Consider the following 20,409-nt stretch of genomic DNA (forward strand, 5'->3'; position numbering starts at 1 on the left):
ACCAGCAGACTAGACTACGGAAACACCCTCTACGCCGGTACTACAGCCAAGCTTCAGAAAAGACTTCAGCGTATCCAGAACGCCTCCGCCCGACTCATCCTGGACGTCCCCCGACGCAGCCACATCTCGTGCCACCTGAGAGACCTGCACTGGCTCCCTGTCAACAAGAGGATCACGTTCAGACTCCTCACCCACGCACACAAGTCCCTCCACGACCTAGGCCCAGGGTACCTCAACAGCCGCCTCACCTTCTACACGCCCACCCGCCGGCTACGTTCCGCTAACCTCGCCCTCGCCGTCGTCCCTCGCATCCAGAGAGCCACCGCTGGAGGAAGGTCATTCTCCTACCTGGCAGCTAAGACTTGGAACTCCCTACCCGTCCACCTGCGGATGACCCAGGACCACCTGGCCTTCAGGAAACAGCTCAAGACCTGGCTGTTCGAGCAGTAGCAGACCCCCTTCCCCAAGCGCCTTGAGACCCTTACGGGTGAGTAGTGCGCGATATAAGTTCCATGATTGATTGATGATTGATGTGTCTGACGGAAATTTTGTGAAGGCAGTCAGTGTGCTTTTGCCATAGGCCTGCATGTCTTCCCTTTGCCCCTTGGTTTATTTCGTCTTGTTGTGGCCTGGCCATGTGACTGACCCCCATTTTGTAAAGGTAGCCAGCCAGTGTGCATTTGCCAAAGGCCTGCATGCCTTCTTTGTTGTGGCCATATCTTCTTGCTGGTTGTTGTTTTGCATGCAATGTTTTCTTCTTTTGTTCAGCAAAAATGTAGCACAGTTCACTACATTTACTCCATGTTTTTTAATATCTTGCAATATTGATTTGAATTGATTCACTATGTGGCCTAGTCTGTCAATAGGGTTGCCAGCCAATCAGCCCATAGCTACTCATGGGTGCATGAAGCAACTGTTTAAGCTATGGATGGCATTGGATTAAAATACAAAATGTGTTTTTTTGTGTTATTTCACTAAATTCTTTTTTCATGTGTGTGAAAATGCCTGTGTTGCATGTGTGTGGTTGTAACTTGCAAACCTTTTTAGCCTGTGGTTTTTCATTTTTGGCATTGTTGCATTAAAGATGTGTTGTTTATCATGCCTCCTTAGTCTGGCCAGTGTGTGAGTGTTAGCATTGCAATAGTAGGCCAGCAATGCATTTTCCTAGGTGCCCCATGTGGCGGGGGCCATTTTGTAAAGTCTGTGTCCTTAGGCTTGTTTGTGTTCATTGTTTTCCAGGCCTCCTGCTTGTTGATGTTGTGACCATGTGGCTGGTGGCCATTTTGTGAAGGCAGTCAGTGTGCTTTTGCCATGGACCTACATGTTTTCCCTTTGTTCCCCTTGGCTTATTGCATCTTGTTGTGGCCTGGCCATGTGGCTGGATGCCATTTAGTGATGGCAGTCAGTCAGTGTGCTTTTGCCATAGGCCTGCATGTCTTCTCTTTGTTCTCAAATGCCTTCCTCTTGCTTGTTGCTGCTGTTGATAAGTTACTATGTGGCACTCACTGGCAGCTATTTTGTGCGTTCAGCCAGTGTGCCCCTTTGCCAAATCCTTGCATGGATGTCTGAGCAATAAGATAATAGCAGCTTATGCTTGCCGGTTATTTTAATTTTTTACTTATTTATAATTATTTATTTATTGAAAAAAAAGTGTTTTGTTTAGTTTAATTTCTTTTTTCATTTAAATGTTTGAATGTTTCCAATTTGTTGAATTTTTTTCTTTATTAATTTTCAAATTTTTAATATTTAATTTTCTACAATTTTTTTAAATGATTTGGCATCAATATGAATGGACCATTAAACCATGTCTGCTATATGACGTGCACAACAGTATAGGGATTGCTCCATTGTCATTAGTCAGCTGCAGCTCCCTGAGTGCAGCATCCCCGCCATGTGATGAACAATGCCAACCCGTTACATTTGTATTTTTGTTGTTCTTCTTCTTCTTTCCAATCCTTCCTGAGTGTACTGTACGCTACAGTACACCATGAAAGCCCTTGTTATTGTCAATGTCTCACAGATGGTTACACTGTATTTTACATTTTTTTAATAACCTAGGTAAAACTAACAAGTGTGACCACACACTAAGGGCCAGATGTAAGAAAGGTTTTGTGTGTGTGCAAATGGGTTTTAGACCCAATTGCATCAGCAAAAAACCTGTGGCCCATGTACTAATCCTATTTTGCGAGTCCCAAATCAATTCGTTCCTTGCAAAATAGTATTAGCGACCCACTATTAGGAAGGAGTTATATAGCAATGGGGTAACCTGATAAGCCGCTGGACTCGGGTACAATGTGGTATATAAGTTAATGTCACAGTGGAGAACAGTCAAACCACATACAAATACAGAAAAAGATTTTTGTTATCTAAACAACATTTATCACCAAAAGATTATACCAACAATGGTTGTGATTTTATTTCATCACGAAACAAGAGTTAATCAATTTATAAAGCACAATGTGTTGCCCGTTTGAGCAATTTTAGAAAAACAGGTGCATACAGGATGGGGTGGCAAGTGCATGGGAGGGATTTGGATAGTGATGTGAGGAGGGCAGGTAGTGTATATATATACATCAGCAATCAATATTTACAACCTATCCAGCCAGGCGACTGGCCTGCACATATATGAACCGCTCTGCAAGTATATTGACTTTTTCCTGAAGCCACTAGCGGTGAAGACCGAGTCCTACCTCCATGACACCATGCAGGTGATCAATTTGGTTGATGGCAAGATTTGTGATCCTGACTCTCAAATCTTGGTCACAATGGATATCGTCTCGTTGTATACGAGTATCCCCCAACGCCATACCCTTGAAGTCATAGAAAAATCTCTGAACAGAAGACCGCTATCTGCATTAGTCCAGACGAAGTTTATTCTACAATTGCTAAAAATAGCTATGACACAACATTTCTTTTATGTCCAGGGGGCCACTTCATGCAGACTAAGTGAGTTGCGATGAGGGCGAGTTTTGCCCCAGATTTGGCTATCTTGTATATGGATAATTTTGAAGAAGAATTTGTTTACAACAATCTGAACCCCTTTAAACACCAGTCAACATATTGGAAGTGTTACATAGATGACATCTTTATGATCTGGACTGGAAATGACTGTGAACTCCAATCTTTCTTTAGCTGGTTGAATGGTAGATCACCTGACATCCAATTCACCATTCATGTGGATAACTGGACCATTGACTTCCTGCACATAACAATAAATGCTGCCAATGTTTGCCTGTACACCACGCTTTACCGGAAACCTACAGAAAGGAACACCCTACTACGATATGGTAGCCAACATCCACGGGAATTACGTGAAAATTTGCCCTTTGGGCAATTCCTGAGAATCAGAAGGAATTGCACACGAAAGGAAGATTTCTTTGCAGAATCGGATGATCTTATCAACAGGCTGATATAACGAGGTTACCCCAGGGGAATGGTCAAGCAAGCCAGAAAACCGGCTTGGCACAACCCGAGGGAATCACTCCTCACATCGAAAGAACGTCCTAATGACCATCTAGACAGATTGATTTGTGTGACAACCTTCAACACAAGGAGTAATGAAATTAGCCAATTTGTCAACAAACACTGGCAATTGGTGGCAGACGATCTGCAGTTACCAACCCCCCATTCACTCTTTTAACCTCTTCGCTGCGGCGGGAATTCCGCCGCAGCGCTGGGGGGTGCGGGGGGGCAGCACGGTGGCGCTGTGCTCATGACGGAGCCGCTCCGTCATGAGCCACGGTTGAGCTGTGCTCATGACGGAACGGTTCCGTCATGACTCCGCCCAGTTGCGTTGTCCCCCCGCACAGGCGGGGAAACAGCGCCGCGTGGGCGGAGCGGCCGCCAACAGTCGTGGCATGACAGAACCACTCCGTCATGAGCACACGGCAACCGTGGCTCATGACGGAGCGGTTCCGTCATGAGCGGGGAAGGGGTTAAGAAGGGTAAGAATGTCCGTGACAAATGTGGTTCGATCATTCCTTGAGCCCACACCCCAACCTGCTATTCAATCTATGTGGCAGCTTCCGTTGGTAACAGGTCATCACAAATGTGGTAACTGTAAGGTGTGCGGCATGACAATTTAAACGAAACAGTTCAACTACAACAACTGCTCAACTGACTTGAAAACCCACACTAACTGTAACACAACAAATGCATTTATGCAATTCTCTGTCCTTGTGACCAAATCTATGTAGGCCAAACGACTTAGAAGGTAAAGGCATGTATACTTCAACACTGCAGCAGGATCAAGTGCGGAACAACAGGGGCACCCCTAGTCAAACATTTTCAAGCACTGGATCACCCCCCAGAATCCATCTGATGGCTAGTGATTGAAGAAGTCAAACTGGGCATAAGGGGAGGTGACGTTGGCTCCATACTGAATGTTCGTGAATGTAAATGGATGGACATTTTTGACTCTGTTCACAATGGCCTTAACGAAATGGATGTAACTTATGCCCAACTCTCTGTACTGAATGGTGACTAGAAGATGCATAACACTCCCTCTGATACACTCATATCACCAGGAAGATTACATACCATTAAAACTCTTTTAAACATACCTCTTCTCAAATAGAAACACCCACACTTATGCAGATTGTACACCAGTATTTTGTATTTTGTACTGGATAGCTGTTCGTGACACTCCCCTGGGTGCTTCCACATACCTGTGAATAATGTGTCTATTTAACATGCACCACATCTATTTGCACACAAGACGTGATCATTTTTTCATTTCTCATTGTATGTGGAGATTTAATCCAATAATTTAAATATTGTAAATCTGCAAAATGTGCATATAAATATTGGAGGAACTGTTGATATATCCCAGCAGTGTTGTTATGTTTGACCCCATGAATACAATTCCTGGTGTTTGTATTTATTAACATTTGTTCACAATACGCAGACAGATAAGTATTCACATCATTGAAAGGGCAATAGGTTTCAGCATGATTTCACTGAGTCATCAACCCCCAGGCGATGAGTCATAAAACTTTCCTTTCAGAATAAACGTGCCCATTGTGCACACCGCTTCCCTTATATTTAACCGGTGAATGTGTCAGGGACGCCTTGTTAGCTGCCAAACTGGTCTCTGTCAGCAGCCCGCAGGTATGTTCCCACGCAGAGCGTTTGCTCCTCATTCGGCGTTAAGATTTTGTGAAGCATGGAGCTTCTCTGGTAAAGAGACATATTATCGAAAATTTAATATCGAACAACAATAATATCGAAGTAAAAATATCGATATAACATTAATATCGAAGTGTAGAATATCGAGGTAAGTAATATCGTTTTTTTTGTGTTCAGTAAAATATAAAATATCGAAGTATGAAATATCGATGTAGTAATATCGTTTGTAGATAATATCGATTGATTAGTTTTGTTAGAAATATCGAAATATAATATATATAATGTTAAAAATGTCTATTTAGTGTATATTGAATGAGTAAATTGTTTTATTATATGTAAAAAAACCTTATAATTTTTTTAAATATAATTAATAGTGTTAAGTAATTTATTGTATGATATGTTTTAGGAGCGGGATGTTGGGTTATTAGGGGATAAGGGTGGGGAGTGTTTTAAAAATATTAGGGTAAAAATCAGATAATAATTTAAAAATTTTAAATAATAAATAATTATGAATTTTAAATTGTAATCAAATTTTGAAATTAAATATTTATAATTTAGAAAATAAATTCGAAATTATATTTATATTTTAGGAGCGGGATGTTGGATTATTAGGGGATAAGGGTGGGGAGTGTTTTAAAAATGTTAGTGTAAAATCAGATAATAATATACAAAATTTAATTAGTAAATAATTTCTAAATTCTAAATTGTAATGTAATTTTGACATTATATAATAATATTTTGTTCAATAATGTAGAAATTATATTTATGTTTTATCAGCGGGATGTTGGGTTTTTAGGGAATAAGGGTGGGGAGTGTTTTAAAAATATTAATATAAAATCAGATAATAATGTAAAAATATTTAATATTGAAGAATTAGAAATTTCTAAATTTTCATGTAAATTCGAAATTATGGGCCTCATGTAGGTCGCCAAATACCGGTCGGTAACGGCCGATTTTCGGTAATTATACCGTTACCGACCGGTATTTTGGCTTTTGGTATGTAGGGGGATCATTTTTGAATTCGGTAATTTACCGAATCGGTAAAATTACCGAATCGGTAATTTTACCGATTCGGTAAATTCCGAATACAAAAATTAGATGTAGGGGGAGTGTGTGGGTGATGTTTTGAGTCGGTATTTACCACCAACTAATAGTTGGTGGTAAATAATGTATGGTTGTGTAAACGCATGTGATAGCGCTTAGAAGTGTGCAATGTGGCAGACATACATGCCCTTAGGGCATGTATGTGTGCCACATGTGCACACATGGCCGAATCAGGGGTGCAACAGGGTGTCAATGTGACACCCTGCCACCCTTGCAAGTGTTCCCCCCATTACCGAATCGGTATTTACCGATTCGGTAATGAGGCATACCTTCCCATCAATGGGAAGGTATGCCTCATTACCGAATCGGTAAATACCGATTCGGTAATTACCGAATTTTACCAATTCGGTAATATTTTCCGAAGGATTACCTACATACAAGTTACCACTTCTTAAATACCGATTCGGTAACGTTCGGTATTTAAGAAGTGGTAACTTGTATGCTACCTACATGAGGCCCTATATAATTTAAAATTAGAAATTTATAATGAAATTTTATATTGTTTTATGGGTGGGATGTAGGGTTATTAGTGTATAAGGGTGGGGAGTGTTTTTAAAATATTACTGTAAAATCAGATAATACATTATAAAAATTAATATTAAAGAATTAGAAATGTATACATTTTATTGTAATGTTGACAATTTTTATTTAAATTTTTCAAATTAATTTCTAAATTATAATTTTGTTTCATGTTTGGGAAGTTGGGTTTTTAGGGTGTAAGGGTGTGGAGTGTATTTTAAATATTATTACAAAATTATAGATTAATAAAAAAATGTTTATTTGGAAATATTTTAAATTTGTGAAAATTTAATGTAAAATCCTGATTATATACTTTTGATTTAAAATTCTAATTTCAATTTTTTTTTATTGATGGGTGGGATGTGGGTATATTAGGGGAGAAGGGTGGGGAGTAATTTTTAAAAATAATATGCTAAAAATAGATCATAAAACAATAAAATGTATTAGTAAATATTGTGAAATTTAACATTTTAAATAAAAGTTATAATAAAATAATTATATAGTTTCTATTTTTAGGGAAAAAATATTGTACATTTTTATATGGAATTAGGGTTAATATGGGATAGGGGTGGGTATTGTTGTAACTATATTATACTTAAATTCTATAGTTTTTAAAATATATTTCATTGTTAATACATTTTTATTTTTAATATTTTAAGTGATGTTATAACCAGCACCTTCTCTGACTTTGATCTTTCTGGAGTGGGAATAGTACATTTTATTGGGTTAGTGTCCAACATCTTCCCTGAGTTTATGTTAACTGTAGTGGGAATAGTAAATTATATAGGGTTAGTGTCCACCACCTTCATTGACTTTATTTTAACTGGAATGGGAATAGTAAATTATATAGGGTTACTGTCCAGCACCTTCTCTGAATTTATGTTAACTGGAGTGAGAATAGTAAATTATATAGGGTTACTGTCCAGCACCTTCCCTGACTTTGTTAACTGGAGTGGGAATAGTAAATTATATAGGGTTACTGTCCAGCACCTTCTCTCATTTTATGTTAAGTGGAGTGGGAATAGTAAATTATATAGGGTTACTGTCCAGCACCTTTCCTGACTTTTTGTTAAATGGAGTGGGAATAGTAAATTATATAGGGTTACTGTCCAGAACCTTCCTTGACTTTATGTTAACTGGAGTGGGAATAGTAAATTAAATAGGGTTACTGTCCAGCATCTTCCCTGAGTTTATGTTAACTGGAGTGGGAATAGTAAATTATATAGGGTTACTGTCCAGCACCTTTCCTGACTTTATGTTAACTGGAGTGGGAATAGTAAATTATATAGGGTTAGTGTCCAGCATCTTCCCTGACTTTATGTTAACTGGAGTGGGAATAGTAAATTATATAGGGTTACTGTCCAGCACCTTCCTTGACTTTATGTTAACTGGAGTGGGAATAGTAAATTAAATAGGGTTACTGTCCAGCATCTTCCCTGAGTTTATGTTAACTGGAGTGGGAATAGTAAATTATATAGGGTAACTGTCCAGCACCTTCCTTGACTTTATGTTAACTGGATTGGGAATAGTAAATTATATAGGGTTAGTGTCCAGAAACTTCCCTGACTTTATGTTAAATGGAGTGGGAATAGTAAATTATATAGGGTTAGTGTTCAGCACCTTTCCTGACTTTATGTTAACTGAAGTGGGAATAGCAAATTATGGTGCCAATTCCGATCCGGTAAAAAAATTCCCCGTCCGACTCGTATCCGGATTTTTTTCCGTCCGAATCGTCAAAGTAGCGTACAAACTGCCAAGTACGATTCGAACGGAAAAAAGTCCATACGAATCGCATTGGGAAGATTTCCCCACACGTCCTCGGGTCGGGAAAAGTCACCGACACGTCCCCGGGCGAGAAACCCACCGTGCGGAAAAATAAAGTCCGACTGCGCAAGTACGATCCCTCCCGTCCTCCCCATTTCACAACCGTACGCAAAAAACACCGTCCGAACCGAACTCCCATAGCAACCATGGAGACATGTGCCCGCATACGCGCCGAACACCCCACCACCCCCCGCCCGCGTATGTACGCCCCGAACCCCCACCCGTGTATGTACGCACCGAACCACCAGCCGTGTATGTACGCACCAAACCCCCCCCCCAGCCCTGTATGTACGCACCGAACCACCAGCCGTGTATGTACGCCCCCGAACCCCCCCCAGCCGTGTATGTACGGACCGAACCACCAGCCGTGTATGTACGCACCAAACACCCACCCGTGTATGTACGCCCCCGAACCCCCCCCAGCCGTGTATGTACGCACCGAACCACCAGCCGTGTATGTACGCACCAAACACCCACCCGTGTATGTACGCCCCCGAACCCCCCCCCAGCCGTGTATGTACGCACCGAACCACCAGCCGTGTATGTACGCCCCCGAACCCCCCCCCAGCCGTGTATGTACGCACCGAACCACCAGCCGTGTATGTACGCACCAAACCCCCACCCCAGCCGTGTATGTACGCACCGAACCACCAGCCGTGTATGTACGCACCAAACACCCACCCATGTATGTACGCCCCCGAACCCCCCCCCCAGCCGTGTATGTACGCACCGAACCACCAGCCGTGTATGTACGCCCCCGAACCCCCCCCCAGCCGTGTATGTACGCACCGAACCACCAGCCGTGTATGTACGCACCAAACACCCACCCGTGTATGTACGCCCCCGAACCCCCCCCCAGCCGTGTATGTACGCACCGAACCACCAGCCGTGTATGTACGCACCGAACCACCAGCCGTGTATGTACGCCCCCGAACCCCCCCCAGCCGTGTATGTACGCACCGAACCACCAGCCGTGTATGTACGCACCAAACCCCCACCCCAGCCGTGTATGTACGCACCGAACCACCAGCCGTGTATGTACGCACCAAACACCCACCCGTGTATGTACGCCCCCGAACCCCCCCCCAGCCGTGTATGTACGCACCGAACCACCAGCCGTGTATGTACGCCCCCGAACCCCCCCCCAGCCGTGTATGTACGCACCGAACCACCAGCCGTGTATGTACGCACCAAACACCCACCCGTGTATGTACGCCCCCGAACCCCCCCCCAGCCGTGTATGTACGCACCGAACCACCAGCCGTGTATGTACGCACCGAACCACCAGCCGTGTATGTACGCCCCCGAACCCCCCCCAGCCGTGTATGTACGCACCGAACCACCAGCCGTGTATGTACGCACCAAACCCCCACCCCAGCCGTGTATGTACGCACCGAACCACCAGCCGTGTATGTACGCACCAAACACCCACCCATGTATGTACGCCCCCGAACCCCCCCCCCAGCCGTGTATGTACGCACCGAACCACCAGCCGTGTATGTACGCCCCCGAACCCCCCCCCAGCCGTGTATGTACGCACCGAACCACCAGCCGTGTATGTACGCACCAAACACCCACCCGTGTATGTACGCCCCCGAACCCCCCCCCAGCCGTGTATGTACGCACCGAACCACCAGCCGTGTATGTACGCCCCCGAACCCCCCCCAGCCGTGTATGTACGCACCGAACCACCAGCCGTGTATGTACGCACCAAACCCCCACCCCAGCCGTGTATGTACGCACCGAACCACCAGCCGTGTATGTACGCACCAAACACCCACCCGTGTATGTACGCCCCCGAACCCCCCCCAGCCGTGTATGTACGCACCGAACCACCAGCCGTGTATGTACGCCCCCGAACCCCCCCCCAGCCGTGTATGTACGCACCGAACCACCAGCCGTGTATGTACGCACCAAACACCCACCCGTGTATGTACGCCCCCGAACCCCCCCCCAGCCGTGTATGTACGCACCGAACCACCAGCCGTGTATGTACGCCCCCGAACCCCCCCCAGCCGTGTATGTACGCACCGAACCACCAGCCGTGTATGTACGCCCCCGAACCCCCCCCAGCCGTGTATGTACGCACCGAACCACCAGCCGTGTATGTACGCACCAAACACCCACCCGTGTATGTACGCCCCCGAACCCCCCCCCAGCCGTGTATGTACGCACCGAACCACCAGCCGTGTATGTACGCACCAAACCCCCACCCCAGCCGTGTATGTACGCACCGAACCACCAGCCGTGTATGTACGCACCAAACACCCACCCGTGTATGTACGCCCCCGAACCCCCCCCCAGCCGTGTATGTACGCACCGAACCACCAGCCGTGTATGTACGCCCCCGAACCCCCCCCCAGCCGTGTATGTACGCACCGAACCACCAGCCGTGTATGTACGCACCAAACACCCACCCGTGTATGTACGCCCCCGAACCCCCCCCCAGCCGTGTATGTACGCACCGAACCACCAGCCGTGTATGTACGCACCGAACCACCAGCCGTGTATGTACGCCCCCGAACCCCCCCCAGCCGTGTATGTACGCACCGAACCACCAGCCGTGTATGTACGCACCAAACCCCCACCCCAGCCGTGTATGTACGCACCGAACCACCAGCCGTGTATGTACGCACCAAACACCCACCCATGTATGTACGCCCCCGAACCCCCCCCCCAGCCGTGTATGTACGCACCGAACCACCAGCCGTGTATGTACGCCCCCGAACCCCCCCCCAGCCGTGTATGTACGCACCGAACCACCAGCCGTGTATGTACGCACCAAACACCCACCCGTGTATGTACGCCCCCGAACCCCCCCCCAGCCGTGTATGTACGCACCGAACCACCAGCCGTGTATGTACGCCCCCGAACCCCCCCCAGCCGTGTATGTACGCACCGAACCACCAGCCGTGTATGTACGCACCAAACCCCCACCCCAGCCGTGTATGTACGCACCGAACCACCAGCCGTGTATGTACGCACCAAACACCCACCCGTGTATGTACGCCCCCGAACCCCCCCCAGCCGTGTATGTACGCACCGAACCACCAGCCGTGTATGTACGCCCCCGAACCCCCCCCCAGCCGTGTATGTACGCACCGAACCACCAGCCGTGTATGTACGCACCAAACACCCACCCGTGTATGTACGCCCCCGAACCCCCCCCCAGCCGTGTATGTACGCACCGAACCACCAGCCGTGTATGTACGCCCCCGAACCCCCCCCAGCCGTGTATGTACGCACCGAACCACCAGCCGTGTATGTACGCCCCCGAACCCCCCCCCAGCCGTGTATGTACGCACCGAACCACCAGCCGTGTATGTACGCACCAAACACCCACCCGTGTATGTACGCCCCCGAACCCCCCCCCAGCCGTGTATGTACGCACCGAACCACCAGCCGTGTATGTACGCACCGAACCACCAGCCGTGTATGTACGCCCCCGAACCCCCCCCAGCCGTGTATGTACGCACCGAACCACCAGCCGTGTATGTACGCACCAAACCCCCACCCCAGCCGTGTATGTACGCACCGAACCACCAGCCGTGTATGTACGCACCAAACACCCACCCGTGTATGTACGCCCCCGAACCCCCCCCCAGCCGTGTATGTACGCACCGAACCACCAGCCGTGTATGTACGCCCCCGAACCCCCCCCCAGCCGTGTATGTACGCACCGAACCACCAGCCGTGTATGTACGCACCAAACACCCACCCGTGTATGTACGCCCCCGAACCCCCCCCCAGCCGTGTATGTACGCACCGAACCACCAGCCGTGTATGTACGCACCAAACCCCCACCCCAGCCGTGTATGTACGCACCTAACCACCACCCCACCAGGGAATGTACGGACCGCACCCCCACCAGTGCATGTACGGACCGTACTGACGCCAAAAAAACACGTACTGAACCCGGACAAACCATATTTACACAAGGAGAGTCAAGTAGAGTTTCCCCACACCACCAAACAGGCCCAACAACCCCACAAACATCACATACACTCACCTGCAACTGCCAAACTGCCAAACAGAGGCCCAAAACTCAATCACTCCTCATAACACACCCACACAAATTTCAAACACAGCCACACCCACAAATGGACCAATAAAAATGGACCACACACACAAACCATGAGCCTTTGCAACAGACCCACTGCTGCCAGAGCCCACAGACGACCCACACCACCATACTTGAACCTCACACTTGCATACCTTCACACAACCACCTACACAAACACCCCCTCATCACATTCACACACACACCTCCACTACCACACCCACACACCCACAGCCATCCACACCCACACCCCCACAACCACACCCCACGCCATGTCCACCACCAAGAATCCAAAGTTCACAAAGGAGGAGCTGGAGATCCTTGTCGACGAAATCCTCAGAGTCGAGCCACAGCTCTTTGGGACATTGGTCAGACAGACCAGCATATCCGAAAAAACCGCCATGTGGCAGAGGATCGTCGATTCTGTGAATGCTGTTGGGACAACCAGAAGGACCAGGCACGAGTGCCAATCCAGGTGGTACGATCTGCGGAGGACGGTCAAGAGGAAGATGACTGACAATCACAACCAGGGGAACATCACTGGAGGAGGGCCGCCCCCCAGACCGGTACAATACCATCCCTGGGAGGAGAAGGTGATGTCCACGCTGGCGGTGGAGGGACTACACGGACTGCCAGGACTCCCAGACCCTGGTGAGTACACAAACAACTCACCTCACATGGGGGGGATGCCATACACAATCAATCATGCATGCCACCCCCCCCAAGCCACCACCGGACACAACAACACTCCACAAACACACACATGCCACTGGCACCTCCATGCCCCATGCATCAATCAGGGCCATGCCAAGTCACAGGCCACACAATACACCAACACAACACAGGATGTGGTCGATGCTGGGAGTGGGGGCAGCAAAACTAACATTGAGCAACTCACAAGCACACAACAATGCCCTCAGCCCATATGGCCCAGGGCACAGCCATACAAACTGTGTGTACCCACACAGTACTGTCTTGCCTGCAAATGATGGCTGCCATGCAGGATGCCATGGGTCTGAAGGCACAATTTGCACATAACAGCAGACAATGAAGATGCATCGCTCTGATAGAGTCTCAGCACACACCGCCACAGCAGCAGCCTACACTCAGACACACTGCCCAATGGGTGCCCGGAGAACAGGGACTAACTCACATGAACAAGCCAATGGCCATTCAAAGACCGGCTAACTGTGTGTGCCCAGGAAGCTGGCCTGAGGTGACAGAGAGTGACAAAGAGAGGGAGGGAGAGGGGGAATGAGAGGGAAGGAGACAGAGGGGGGACACAGGGAGACAGACAGAGGGAGGGAGTAGGGTGACAGAGGGAGACCGACAGAGGGAGGGAGGAGGGTGACAGAGGGAGGGAGGAAGGGAGACACAGGGAGACTAAATCACCCTTGGGTGGTGTGGCCATGTCCACTCGTCAGCCGGTGGACTGTGTGCATGCAGACCAGGTCTGGCAGTGCCTCAACCCCCCCTTCCGTAGATGAAGACCGGTCCATGTGTCAATCTGTGCACGAGTCCATCCGTGCTGCAGGCACAGACCTAACCACACACCCAGTATACCCACCCACCGTGTCGGTAAGAACCCTGTCACAAATGCTTCAGTCCCCTACCTGCAACATCAAATTGCCTTGCCAAAACACCATTTGGCCACGTACAGTGCAACACGTAAGGCGCCTCTGCATGGCTCGCTACGCCCGCACACCACACTGCTGACTGTGTACCCAAATAGATGCATCAACTAAGATTGTGTCTCACACATGCGTAAAGCCCTGACAGCTGTGGCCAAGGGACATAGCCATGCACAAGTGCACTGTGAGAGGAATGCAGGACAGATCCAACTACCCAGAGGAAGAGTGCCAAATCAGAAATGCATGCAACATGGATGCCACATGTGACACTGTCAACATTGTCTCTCTCACACACAGGTCAACGTCGACGAACACCCCCCAACACTGGGGGGGAAGTCACACAGGACCAGGCTCCGCGGGATGATGACCCCACCGCCAGCGATGACTCTCACCACTCCGTGGATGACCCAGACCAACCTGGCCCCTCTGGTGTCCAACCACCTGCAGCACCTGCGTCAGGTACAACTGTGCCAACCACCACCCCCATTCCTGCCACATCCCAGGAGACGTCCAGGAGCCCTGCCCGCACACGACCACCCAGCCAGTCTGCCCAGGAGGGACACGGTCCTCCGGGCACCCAGGAGGAGGCAGGCGGCAACGCAGATGCCATCCCTCAGGGGTCCCGGAGACCCGATGCACCCACAACGGCAGGCCAGGTGCACGTGGGCAGGGGTGGCGGGAGTGGAGGACGGCGGAGGCGCGAACCTGACCAGGCAGCTCAGGACCCGGTAGTGTCCCAGGTCAGCAACATCCTGGATACATACCGGCGTGACACCAGGGGCATGGACCAGATTGCGTCCACCCTCAATGACATCAAGGGGACCCTCCAGGAGATGAAGACCCTGCAGTCCCAGCAACATGCCTGTCAACTGCAACACCAAGGAAGGATGGAGGATAGACAGGCTGAGCTCGTGGCGGTGCAAACCCAAATGACCGGTGTACTCCGTCGGATTGCCGACAACATGGGCAACCCTCCCTGTGGCACCAGGCGAAGGCCATTACCAGACACAGGGAGGGATCAGGAGGAGGAGGATTCATCCGACGGAGCGTCACAGACATCGTCACGGACTGCTTCCGAGGGTCCCCGCAGGAAGGTGGGTCGTCCACGAAAAAGACTGTGAGAGTCAGCAGAACATCACCATCTCCCAGGTCACCTGGCCTGGCACCTGGCCCTCTGGCCCAATAGCAGCACATGACATTGTCTGCCACATGGACTTGCTGGTCACTGTCTGACCTATGTTGACGAAGACTGTGGCATGGACTCTGACATTTTGCTACGACAAGGATACCAACTCCCCCAGTGAACTTTGGATTCTACACTCCCGCTGTGCACCTCTTGTCATCCCCACAAACCCGTACCCCACCACAAATAAATTAATCACACTTACAAGATGATGCCGTGATTCTACATTATTACAATACATGTGTGTGTCGTACAGTCAAAGCATGCCTGATCTCAGAATTAACTCCAACCATCCAAACCGTGGGGTCGCAGTCTTGCCCAGGACACACATGGGTCCCAATGTCTCATCTGATACAGACATGGAGTACCAAACTCACCTGTGCTGGGCCCAACCAGCTGAGTGGTTCCCGCACAACTGTGGCTACAGACACATTCAGGGGAGCAACAGTCATGCGCAGAGGTCAGGGATCATGTGGAGTGACCTGGCTTGCCGCTCCCAGGTATGTCTAGACATGTGTCCCTACAATGTGCAGCATGCTTGCGTCAGGCGGATGTTGAGAATGGTGGCTAGGCCAAGGTTGGATGCATGGAGATGCCAGAATGCAGTTTAGGATCACTGTGCCACATGGTTGTGTTGGGGTTGTGGGCTGCATCATGAGTGTGGGCGTGGATCTAGAAGGTCATCCTGCAGCTGGCTGTGAAACATTCCCCCCATCCCGTTAGGACGTTGATGTGGCCTGGTTGCCCGACGCAGTAGCAGAGCTGTGCAGATGCACTCCGGATATGGACAAGTACCATGGGAGTCGTGAGGCACATGTCCGTAGACTGCAGGGTAGGATTCTACACAGATGTTGTAGTTTCCCTGGGGGATGGTCTCTCTTGCCTTGAGGTGGATGGAACTGTGCATCTTGTGCATAATACAGTTCCCACTCCCTGACAAACCCCTAGCATCTTGTCACTCTACACATAGACACATATGCACCACCTATGAAAACTATGCCAGACCTGCGGCACGCACAGTGGCAACAGGGCACCATTGACAGGGAAGAGGCACCTTGGAGACAGAGGGACAAATTTATTAGTCATGTGTGTTGGAATGACAATGATACTCTGTCAACACATACACAGGTCATGTGGATGTACATGTGGGAGCAACACTGGCACCCCCCATTGCAACACAGATGCTGGCATCCCATTGACCTGGCACACAAGTGACGGATAACAGCTAAACACCCCCTGCTGCCACGGAGAGGCCGCTATACACCATTGAGGCCCTGATGGGGCAATCACACACCATGTCAACCCGGTGCAACCTGTATGTTTCCGAGGCCAGTGTTACACACAATGATGGCCTCATCACAATCCCCAATCCCCTGCCACATGACAGTCACCAAGTCTGAGCATGGCTCCAGGTGAAGCCTGCCCCATGTCATGTTCCCCATGTAGGATCACCATGTATGCAAATGGAACACACATGAACCGGAGAAGTGCACACAGACTACAAACAATTCACACACCCAAAACGACGTGAGGCATCCCTTACCCTGAGGAGATTTCAACACTTGCCCGTGCATGTGACGCTGAATCAGCACATGTCGCTGTGTTCATGAGGAGTAGCAGGAGCACAACAATGCCACCAGCAGACAGCATGCACATGGACCTGTGGAAGAGAGACACACAAGGATTCAGCACAAAGGAGCACATCCGCAAGCATGTACTTAACACGTATCATGTTGTTAACATGACAGGTGACAATGATGACCCTCAGACAACATCCTTCCATTGCGCCATCACTTGAGTGACACTTCAATACACACCACTGACTCACTTGGCAGACATGCAGATGGACACACACATTGCAACACATGCCACACACGGCCCAATGCGTGCACACTCAGACACTGGAACTCACCACTAAGCAAAGAAGTTGCGTATGAGCCGACTCCGCATGTCCTCCACAGCCTCCTCCTCCTCCACATCACTTGCCCCGTCACCAAGCCCTTCATCCTCCACGGGTGGATGGTCCTGGTCATCTTGATCCAGTATGAGTGGAACAGCTTCCTCCACTGCCATGTTGTGCAGCATGCAGCAGACGATGATGATCTTGCACACCTTCACCGGGGCATATGGGAGTGCTCCGCCGGTCTTGTGGAGGCACCGGAATCGGCTCTTCAGAAGTCCAAACGTCCTCTCAATGACTCTCCTGGTCCGCCCATGTGCGTTGTTGTAGAGGTGCTCGGCAGCCGTGCTGGGGTTGCGGACAGGCGTCATCAGCCATGGCATGTTGGGATAGCCAGCGTCCCCTACAAGGAAACATCATGGACAGAAGTGTGTCAGCACAGGCAGTGAGATTGGAAGATGACGCCAAACACTGAACTGCCAGAGTCTACCCACCAACAATACATGCTCGCTCGTTCCGCAGCTGCAGCATCATTTCTGGCACCCTGCTACGCCTCATGATGAAGGCATCGTGTGCTGATCCTGGAAAGCGAACACAGACATGTGAAATCACCATGTTGGACAGACACACCACAAGGGCATTAATGGAGTGATAATGTTTGCGATTCCTATACACCACCTCCTGTGCCTGTGGTGGTACCAACGCAACATGTGTCCCATCTATGGACCCAATGACATGGGGCATCCCTCCCAGGGCATAGAACTCACGCTTGACATCTGTCAACTGCTCACGATTTGGGAATTTAATGTACTCATCCAGGTGAACCAACATGGCCTCTAAGAAATCATGCAGAACACGGCTGAACATCGTCTGGGACATGCCCCCGACATCAGCAATGGTATGTTGGAACGTACCCGTGGCAAGGAAATGTAGGGCTGCCATCACCTTCAACTTGGGTGTCAGTGCACTTGGATACCTGTGGCGCGGGAGGAGTTGTGCTTCCAGCCGGCCAGTCAACTCATCAATCAACCGTTGGCTGAATCTGTAGCGGCGTATACAGTCCCGTTCATGCAGGGCAGCAATGTCTGGCATACGTCGAGGGAGAGGCGGAGCCCTGCAGTGAAATGGAAGGAACACCTAAGAGTGAGCACTGTACAACAACATCGTCAATGCACTGAGCACATGTTACACAGCCAATACACATATGCCACGTTGTGAGTCAGGTCTGTGCCACAGTTCCTGGACACGAACGCCAGTCAGGTTACACTCCTACCAAGGGACAGCCACTAACGGAGGGGGGCAAGATCACGATGACATGGCATGAGACTAGCTGTGGGCCAGTGTAAGTGAACATGCACACGCATCACAGGATTCACAGACATCCACACATGTGCAGAGGTAGTATGCGTATGGTACAGACAGGTAGTTGGATGCGATATGCACTGGTCACATGTCATAGGAATAGGACAGGCCACACACATTGCCTTTGAGGAGTACATGTCGAGACAGAACATACATAGGGAGCATGTGGATATGTACTTGTGTTGATACTCCGTGTAGTTGGATACATACACACCTCATGGCAAATCACATATGTGGGCTGGTGTGCGGAACAGTGTGCCATGCCCATCGACACACAGACACATGTTGGCAGCAGCAACTGCTGACACATTGAATCACACACCTACAGCAAAATCATGGAAAGACATGCCACACACATGACATGGTTGCAGCATGCAACGCAGCCATACACGTGTCATATGTAATATTCCGTGTACCTGGCATCAGGGGACAGGTGCGGGTGTCCGTGACTGGGACATGCAAGTGACTCATGGCTCCACTAGTGTGTACGACATGCACACATGTCAAAGGAGTGCAGGGGATGTGTGGTACAATGCGCACCATCACACACGACATGTGTACACAGCTCATCGTACATGTGCTTTGCCCACACCTCAGGGGTAAAGTGCCACATCACATCCTGACACACCTGTGTCACACACAGGTGGTATTGCACAGACAATGCATTGGTGTCCACCCTTGGCAATACCTGTCCGCTCCATTCCTGTCTGTGTGCCGCCTGTCACCACTGACAGTTGTTATACGCACCGTACATACGCTCGGAGCGCGTGTATAGGGTCCCTGGGCCAATATTGCCGCTGGCGTATGCGTACGCCACAGTAGTACGGACTGTACACGCGCTTGTACGGTCCGGATCACAATATGTGCGCTGGCGTATGCGTACGCCACAGTAGTACGGACTGTACACGCGCTTGTACGGTCCGGATCACAATATGGGCGCTGGCGTATGCGTACGCCACAGTAGTACGGACTGTACACGCGCTTGTACGGTCCGGATCACAATATGGGCGCTGGCGTATGCGTACGCCACAGTAGTACGGACTGTACACGCGCTTGTACGGTCCGGATCACAATATGGGCGCTGGCGTATGCGTACGCCACAGTAGTACGGACTGTACACGCGCTTGTACGGTCCGGATCACAATATGGGCGCTGGCGTATGCGTACGCCACAGTAGTACGGACTGTACACGCGCTTGTACGGTCCGGATCACAATATGTGCGCTGGCGTATGCGTACGCCACAGTAGTACGGACTGTACACGCGCTTGTACGGTCCGGATCACAATATGGGCGCTGGCGTATGCGTACGCCACAGTAGTACGGACTGTACACGCGCTTGTACGGTCCGGATCACAATATGGGCGCTGGCGTATGCGTACGCCACAGTAGTACGGACTGTACACGCGCTTGTACGGTCCGGATCACAATATGGGCGCTGGCGTATGCGTACGCCACAGTAGTACGGACTGTACACGCGCTTGTACGGTCCGTACTACTGTGGCGTACGCATACGCCAGCGCCCATATTGTGATCCGGACCGTACAAGCGCGTGTACAGTCCGTACTACTGTGGCGTACGCATACGCCAGCGCCCATATTGTGATCCGGACCGTACAAGCGCGTGTACAGTCCGTACTACTGTGGCGTACGCATACGCCAGCGCCCATATTGTGATCCGGACCGTACAAGCGCGTGTACA

Source organism: Triturus cristatus, chromosome 10 (genome assembly GCF_964204655.1).
Source record: "Triturus cristatus chromosome 10, aTriCri1.1, whole genome shotgun sequence".
In the NCBI taxonomy this organism is placed as follows: Eukaryota; Metazoa; Chordata; class Amphibia; order Caudata; family Salamandridae; genus Triturus; species Triturus cristatus.